Source organism: Arachis ipaensis, chromosome B10, assembly GCF_059453495.1.
Source record: "Arachis ipaensis isolate K30076 ecotype BB chromosome B10, ASM5945349v1, whole genome shotgun sequence".
NCBI classification, from domain to species: domain Eukaryota; kingdom Viridiplantae; phylum Streptophyta; class Magnoliopsida; order Fabales; family Fabaceae; genus Arachis; species Arachis ipaensis.
In genome coordinates, this window is record NC_142435.1 from 119,405,392 (window position 1) to 119,414,537 (window position 9,146).

Here is a 9,146-nt window from a genome sequence, read left to right on the forward strand (position 1 = left end):
GTGGATAATTTATACGCTTCTTGGCATTATTTTTACATAGTTTTCAGTATGATTTAGTTAGTTTTCAGTATATTTTTATTAGTTTTTAAATAAAAATCACATTTCTGGACTTTACTATGAGTTTGTGTATTTTTCTGTGATTTCAGATATTTTCTGGCTGAAATTGAGGGACTTGAGCAAGAATCAGATTCAGAGGTTGAAGAAGGACTGCAGATGCTGCTGGATTCTGACCTCCCTGCACGCAAAGTGGATTTTCTGGAGCTACAGAACTCCAAATGGCGCGCTCTCAACTGCGTTGGAAAGTAGACATCCAGGGCTTTCCAGAAAATTATAATAGTCCATACTTTGCCCCGGTTTAGACGACACAAACTGGCGTTCAACGCCAGTTCCATGCTACATTCTGGAGTTAAACGCCAGAAACAGGTTGCAAAGTGGAGTTAAATGCCAAAAACAGGTTACAAACTGGCGTTCAACTCCAAGAGAAGCCTATACATGTGTAAAGCTCAATGCTCAGCCCAAGCACACACCAAGTGGGCCCCGGAAGTAGATTTCTGCATCATTTACTCATTTCTGTAAAGCCTAGTAACTAGTTTAGCATAAATAGGACTTTTTACTATTGTATTAACATTTCTGGATGTTTAGTTCTTAGATCATGGAGGCTGGCCATTCGGCCATGCCTGGACCTTGTTCTTATGTATTTTCAACGGTAGAGTTTCTACACATCATAGATTAAGGTGTGGAGCTCTGCTGTTCCTCATGAATTAATGCAAAGTACTATTGTTTTTCTATTCAATTCAAGCTTATTCCTATTCTAAGATGTTCATTCGCACCCAAGAACATGATGAATGTGATGATTATGTGACGCTCATCATCATTCTCACTTACGAATGCGTGCCTGACAAACACTTCCGTTCTACATGCAAACAAGCTAGAATGAATATCTCTTAGATATCTAATACAGAGGACCGAGTCCGAGATATTAGAATCTTCGTGGTATAAGTTAGAACCCATGGATGGATATTCTTGAGATCCGAAAAGTCTAAACCTTGTCTGTGGTATTCCGAGTAGGATCTAGGAAGGGATGGCTGCGACGAGCTTCAAACTCGCGAGTGCTGGGCGTAGTGACAGACGCAAAAGGATCATTGGATCCTATTCCAGTATGATCGAGAACCGACAGATGATTAGCCATGCAGTGACAGCGCATTGGACCATTTTCACTGAGAGGATAGGATGTAGCCATTGACAACGGTGATACCTAACATACAGCTTGCCATGGAAGAGAGTAGGAATGATTGGATGACGACAGCAGGAAAGCAGAGGTTCAGGAGAAACGAAAGCATCTCTATACGCTTATCTGAAATTCTCACCAATGAATTACATAAGTATCTCTATCCTAATTTATATTTTAATTATGTTTTAATTATCAATTCTCTACAACCATTTGAATCTACCTGACTGAGATTTACAAGGTGATCATAGCTTGCTTCAAGCCGACAATCTCCGTGGGATCGACCCTTACTCACGTAAGGTTTATTACTTGGATGACCCAGTGCACTTGCTGGTTAGTTGTGCGAAGTTGTGACAAAGAACTAAGATTATGAACGTGCGTATTGAGTTTTTAGCGCCGTTACCAAGGAATGGAACCGTCACGATTTCTGCGCACCAAGTTTTTGGCGCCGTTGCTGGGGATTGTTCGAGTTTGGACAACTGACGGTTCATCTTGTTGCTCAGATTAGGTAATCTTCTTTTTGTTTTATTTTCAAAAATTTTTCAAAAAAATATTTCAAAAATTTGTCCTTTATTTTCGAAAAAATAAAAATAAATCTTTTCAAAAATATATTTTTCTTTAGAATTTTTAAGAAGGAATTCTTGAATTTCATGGGATATGTTGAATCCTGGCTGGCTGTAAAGCCATGTCTAACTTCTTTTGGACCGAGGTTTCACTTATACTCAAGAGAAGAGCTTCTTTGTCTTTCTTAGCAAATTAATTATTGAATGTAATGTTCTGCTGAAGCTTGGCTGGCCATTGGCCATGTCTAGTGTTTTGGACTGGAGCTTTCACTGAAAGCTTGGCTGGCTAGTAAGCCATGTCTAATTCCTGGACTGGAGCTTTAGACTAACATTGCAAGATTCCTGGAATTCCTATTAAAAATTTTGAAATCCTTATTTTTCTTTTTCCAATTAATTTTCGAAAAATCCAAAAAATTTTATAAAATTATAAAAATAAAAAAATATTTTGTGTTTCTTGTTTGAGTCTAGTGTCAATTTTTAAGTTTGGTGTCAATTGCATGTTTTTAAAATTTGTGCATTTTTTCGAAAAATTCATGCATTGCATTCTTCATGATCTTCAAGTTGTTCTTGACAAGTCTTCTTGTTTGATCTTCATATTTTCTTGTTTTGTGTCTTTTCTTGTTTTTCATATGCATTCTTGAATTCTTAGAGTCTAAATATTAAAAATTTCTAAGTTTGGTGTCTTGCATGTTTTCTTTTCTTAAAAATTTTCAAAAATATGTTCTTGATGTTCATCTTGACATTATGTGTTTTGATCTTGCATTTTCATGTTTTGAGTCATTTTTTGTGTTTTTCTCTCTCATCATTAAAATTCAAAAATAAAAAAATATCTTTCCCTTTTTCTCTCATAAATTTTCGAAAATTTGAGTTGACTTTTTCAAAACTTTTTAAAATTTAGTTGTTTCTTATGAGTCAAATCAAATTTTCAATTTAAAAATTCTATCTTTTTTTTTCAAATCTTTTTCAAAAATCAAATCTTTCCCATTTTTCTTTTATGATTTTCGAAAATTTCAAAATGATTTTCAAAAATCTTTTTCTTATTTTTGTTTCATATTTTCGAAATTAATGCTAACAATTAATGTGATTGATTCAAAATTTTTTAAGTCTGTTACTTGCCTAGTAAGAAAGGTTCAATCTTTAAACTCTAGAATCATATCTTTTTAGTTTCTTGTTAGTCAAGTAATCAACTTTGATTTCAAAAATCAAATCTTTTTAAATTTCTTTTTCAAATCTTTTTCAAAATAAGTTTCAATCACATCTTTTTTAAAATCAATTTCAAAATCTTTTCTAACCTCTTATCTTTTTAAAATTGATTTTCAAATCTTTTTCAAACTAATCCTATCTTTTTGTTTCAATCATATCTTTTTCAAAACTACCTAACTAACTCTCTATCTCTAATTTTCGAAAATCACCTTCCTCTTTTTCAAAATTCCTTTTTAATTAATTAATTGTTTTAAATTTAATTTAATTTCATTTTTATCTTTAATTTTCGAATTTTAACTTTAATTTTAAATTAAAAACAAAAATATTTTTCTTTTCTTCTCAATTATTTTCGAAAATTATTCTCTCCCCCTCATCTCTTTCTAATTATTTTATTTATTTACTAACACTTCTCTTCATCTCAAAATTCGAACCCTCTCTTCCTCTTGGTGTTCGAATTTCTCTTCTTCTATTCTTTTCTTCTTCTACTCACATAAAGGAATCTCTATACTGTGACATAGAGGATTCCATATTTTATTTTGTGTTTTCTTCTTTTTCATATGAGCAGGAACAAGGATAAGAATATTCTTGTTGAAGCTGATCCTGAACCTGAAATGACTCTGAAGAGGAAGCTAAGGGAAGCTGAAGCACAACTCTTTGGAGAAAATCTGACAGAAATTTTCGAAAAAGAAGGAGACATGGCCAAAAATAACAACAATGCAAGGAAGATGCTTGGTGACTTTACTGCACCAAATTCTAATTTACATGGAAGAAGCATCTCAATCCCTGCCATTAGAGCAAACAATTTTGAGCTAAAACCTCAATTAGTTTCTCTGATGCAACAAAACTGCAAGTTTCATGGACTTCCATCAGAAGATCCTTTTCAGTTCTTAACTGAATTCTTGCAAATCTGTGATACTGTTAAGACCAATGGGGTTGATCCTGAGGTCTACAGGCTTATGCTTTTCCCATTTGCTGTAAGAGACAGAGCTAGAATATGGTTGGACTCTCCACCTAAGGATAGCCTGAACTCTTGGGATAAGCTGGTCACGTCTTTCTTAGCCAAGTTCTTTCCTCCTCAAAAGCTTAGCAAGCTTAGAGTGGATGTTCAAACCTTCAGATAGAAAGAAGGTGAATCCCTCTATGAAGCTTGGGAAAGATACAAGGAACTGACCAAAAAGTGTCCTTCTGACATGCTTTCAGAATGGACCATCCTGGATATATTCTATGATGGTCTGTTTGAATTATCAAAGATGTCATTGGACCATTCTGCAAGTGGATCCATTCACCTAAAGAAAACGCCTGCAGAAGCTCAGGAACTCATTGACATGGTTGCAAATAACCAGTCCATGTACACTTCTGAAAGGAATCCTGTGAGTAATGAGACACCTCAAAGGAAGGGAGTTCTTGAAATTAATACTCTGAATGCCATATTGGCTCAGAATAAAATATTGACTCAGCAAGTCAATATGATCTCTCAGAGTCTGAATGGATTGAAGGAATCATCCAACAGTACTAAAGAGGCATCTTCTGAAGAAGAAGCTTATGATCCTGAGAACCCTGCAATAGCAAAGGTGAATTACATGGGTGAACTCTATGGAAACACCTATAATCCCTCATGGAGAAATCATCCAAATTTCTCATGGAAGGATCAACAAAAGCCTCAACAAGGCTTCAATAATGGTGGAAGAAATAGGTTTAGCAATAGCAAGCCTTTTTCATCATCCACTCAGCATCAGACAGAGAATTCTGAGCAGAATCCATATAGCTTAGCAAATATAGTCTCTGATCTATCTAAGGCCACTATAAGTTTCATGAATGAAACAAGGTCTTCCATTAGAAATTTGGAGGCACAAGTGGGCCAGCTGAGTAAAAGAGTCACTGAAACTCCTCCTAGTACTCTCCCAAGCAATACAGAAGAAAATCCAAAGAGAGAGTGCAAGGCCATTGATTTAACCATCATGGCCGAACCTACAAGGGAGGAGGAGGACGTGAATCCTAGTGAGGAAGACCTCCTGGGACGTCCAGTGACCACTAAGGAGTTTCCCTTCGAGGAACCAAAGGAATCTGAGGCTCAATTAGAGACCATAGAGATTCCATTGAACCTCCTTCTGCCCTTCATGAGCTCTGATGAGTATTCGTCCTCTGAAGAGGATGAAGAAATTACTGAAGAGCAAGTTGCTAAGTACCTTGGTGCAATCATGAAGCTGAATGCCAAATTATTTGGTAATGAGACTTGGGAAGATGAACCTCCCTTGCTCACCAATGAACTAAATGCATTGGATAGGCAGAATTTACCTCAAAAGAAACAGAATCCTGGTAAATTCCTAATTCCCTGTAACATAGGCACCATAACCTTTGAAAAGGCTCTGTGTGACCTAGGGTCAGGAATAAACTTAATGCCACTCTCTGTAATGGAAAAACTTGGGATCTTTGAGGTGCAAGCTGCCAGAATCTCATTAGAGATGGCAGACAACTCAAGAAAACAGGCTTATGGATAAGTAGAGGACGTGTTAGTAAAGGTTGAAGGCCTTTACATCCCTGCTGATTTCATAATCCTAGACACTGGGAAGGAAGAGGATGAATCCATCATCCTTGGAAGACCCTTCCTAGCCACAGCAAGAGCTGTGATTGATGTGGACAGAGGAGAATTGGTCCTTTAACTGAATGAGGACAACCTTGTGTTTAAGACTCAAGGATCTCCTTCTGTAACCATGGAGAGGAAGCATGAAAAGCTTCTCTCACTGCAGAGTCAACCAAAACCCCCACAGTCAAACTCTAAGTTTGGTGTTGGAAGGCCACAACCAAACACTAAGTTTGGTGTTGAACCCCCACATTCAAACTCTAAGTTTGGTATTGGGAGGTTCCAACCTTGCTCTGATTATCTGTGAGGCTCCATGAGAGCTCACTGTCAAGCTATTGACATTAAAGAAGCGCTTATTGGGAGGCAACCCAATGTTATTTAATCATATCTATTTTATTTTCTTTTTGTTATTTCGTGTTTTATTAGGTTGATGATCATGTGAAGTCACAAAAACTACTAAAAAATCAAAAACAGAATGAAAAACAGCATTGAAAATAGCACACCCTGGAGGAGAGCAGTCTGGCGTTTAAACGCCAGAAACAAGCATCTGTCTGGCGTTTAACACCAGAAACAAGCACCAAGCTGGTGTTTAACGCCAGAAACAAGCATCTACCTGGCGTTAAACGCCAAAAACAGGCAGCAGTCTGGCGTTAAACGCCAGGATTGCACAGCAAGGGCGTTTTACACGCCTAATTGGAGTAGGGATGCTAAGTCCTTGACCCCACTTGATCTGTGGACCCCACAGGATCCCCACATCTTCTTCTCTCCTCTTCACACCTTTTCGTAACTCTCTTCCCCAAATACCCTTCACCAATCACCTCAATCACTCTTTCCCATCACCTCTTCACCACTCACATCCATCCTCTCTTCCCCATAAACCCCACCTACCTTCAAAATTCAAACTATTTTTCCCTCCCAAACCCAACCCTAATGGCCGAACCCTACAACCCCCCTCACTCCTATATAAACCCCTCACTCCTTCTTCATTTTCACACAAAGCAACCCTCTCTTCTTCTCCTTGGCCGAATACATCTTCTTCCCCTATCTCCTCCATTTTCTTCTTCTTCTACTACTTTCTTTCTTCTTTTGCTCGGGGACAAGTAAACCTTTTAAGTTTGGTGTGGTAAAAGCATTGCTTTTTGTTTTTCCATAACCATTAATGGCACCTAAGGCCAGAGAAACCTCAAGAAAGAGGAAAGGAAAGGCAATTGCTTCCATCTCTGAGTCATGGGAGATGGAGAGATTCATCTCAAAGGTCCATCAAGACCACTTCTATGAAGTTGTGGCTAAGAAGAAAGTGATCCCTGAGGTTCCTTTCAAGCTCAAAAAGAATGAGTATCCGGAGATCCGACATGAGATCCGAAGAAGAGGTTGGGAAGTTCTCACCAACTCCATTCAACAAGTCGGGATCTTAATGGTCCAAGAGTTCTATGCAAACGCATGGATCACTAGGAACCATGATCAAAGTGTGAACCCGAATCCAAAGCATTGGCTCACCATGGTTCGGGGGAAATACTTAGACTTCAGTCCGGAAAATGTAAGGCTGGCGTTCAACTTGCCAATGATGGAAGAGAACGCACGCCCCTACACAAGAAGGGTCAACTTTGATCAAAGGTTGGACCAAGTCCTCATGGACATATGTGTAGAAGGAGCTCAATCGAAAATTGACTCAAGAGGCAAGCCGGTTCAATTAAAAAGGCATGACCTCAAACCAGTGGCTAGGGGATGGTTAGAGTTCATTCAACGCTCAATCATTCCTACTAGTAACCGGTCTGAAGTTACTATAGACTGAGCCATCATGATCCATAGTATCATGATTGGAGAGGAGGTGGAAGTTCATGAGATTATACCTCGAGAACTTTACAAGGTGGCTGACAAGTCCTCCACTTGGGCAAGGTTAGCCTTTCCTCACCTCATATGCCACCTCTGCAATTCGGCTGGAATTGACATAGAGGGAGACATCCTCATTGAAGAGGACAAGCCCATCACTAAGAAAAGGATGGAGCAAACAAGAGATCATGGACCTCAGCAAGAGCATGAGGAAATTCCCCACCATGAAATCCTTGAGATACCTCAAGGGATACATTTCCCTCCACACAACTATTGGGAGCAACTAAGGATAGGAGCACCAAAATCACTAGGGATGGAGCAACAAAGACAAGGAAGAGATATAGAGGAGCTCAAGAGCACCATTGGTTCTTCAAGAAGAGGAAGACGTCACCCACACTAAGGTGGACCCATTCCTTAATCTCCTTGTTCTTACTTTCTGTTTTTTGTTTATTATGCTTTATGTTTTATTTATGTTTGTGTATTTACTAGATGATCATTAGTGTTTAAGTGTCTATGTCTTAAAGCTATAAATGTCCTATGAATCCATCACCTCTCTTAAATGAAAAATGTTTTAATTACAAAAGAACAAGAAGTACATGGTTTCAAATTCATCCTTGAAACTAGTTTAATTATTTTGATGTGGTGACAATACTTTTTGTTTTCTGAATGAATGCTTGAACAGTGCATATGTCTTTTGAATTTGTTGTTTATGAATGTTAAATATGTTGGCTCTTGAAGAATAAGGAAAAAGGAGAAATGTTATTTAATGATCTGAAAAATCATAAAAATGATTCTTGAAGCAAGAAAAAGCAGTGAATACAAAAGCTTGCAGAAAAAAAAAAGGAGAAAGAAAAAGAAAAAGCAAGCAGAAAAAGCCAAAAGCTCTTTAAACCAAAAGGCAAGAGCAAAAAGCCAATAGCCCTTAAAACCAAAAGGCAAGGGTAATAAAAAGGATCCAAGGCTTTGAGCATCAGTGGATAGGAGGGCCTAAAGGAATAAAATCCTGGCCTAAGCGGCTAAATCAAGCTGTCCCTAACCATGTGCTTGTGGCGTGAAGGTGTCAAGTGAAAACTTGAGACTGAGCGGTTAAAGTCAAGGTCCAAAGCAAAAGAAGAGTGTGCTTAAGAACCCTGGACACCTCTAATTGGGGACTTTAGTAAAGCTGAGTCACAATCTGAAAAGGTTCACCCAGTTATGTGTCTGTGGCATTTATGTATCCGGTGGTAATACTGGAAAACAAAGTGCTTAGGGCCACGGCCAAGACTCATAAAGTAGCTGTGTTCAAGAATCAACATACTGAACTAGGAGAATCAATAACACTATCTAAATTCTAAGTTCCTATAGATACCAATCATTCTAAACTTCAATGGATAAAGTGAGATGCCAAAACTATTCAAGAGGCAAAAAGCTACTAGTCCCGCTCATCTGATTGGAGCTAAGTTTCATTGATATTTTGGAATTTATAGTATATTCTCTTCTTTTTATCCTATTTGATTTTTAGTTGCTTGGGGACAAGCAACAATTTAAGTTTGGTGTTGTGATGAGCGGATAATTTATACGCTTTTTGGCATTGTTTTTACATGATTTTTAGTATGATTTAGTTAGTTTTCAGTATATTTTTATTAGTTTTTAAATAAAAATTACATTTCTAGACTTTACTATGAGTTTGTGTGTTTTTCTGTGATTTCAGGTATTTTCTGGCTGAAATTGAGGGACTTGAGCAAAAATCAGATTCAGAGGT

At 37.7% G+C, this 9,146-nt stretch overlaps 1 non-coding gene across 1 annotated transcript; it reads right to left on the reverse strand.

Moving 5' to 3' along the window:
- Positions 1–4,082: 4,082 nt before the first annotated feature.
- LOC148581479 (small nucleolar RNA R71) lies at positions 4,083–4,190 on the reverse strand. The gene has a single exon (XR_015895731.1). It is a non-coding gene; the product is annotated as a small nucleolar RNA R71 (small nucleolar RNA).
- Positions 4,191–9,146: the final 4,956 nt, after the last annotated feature.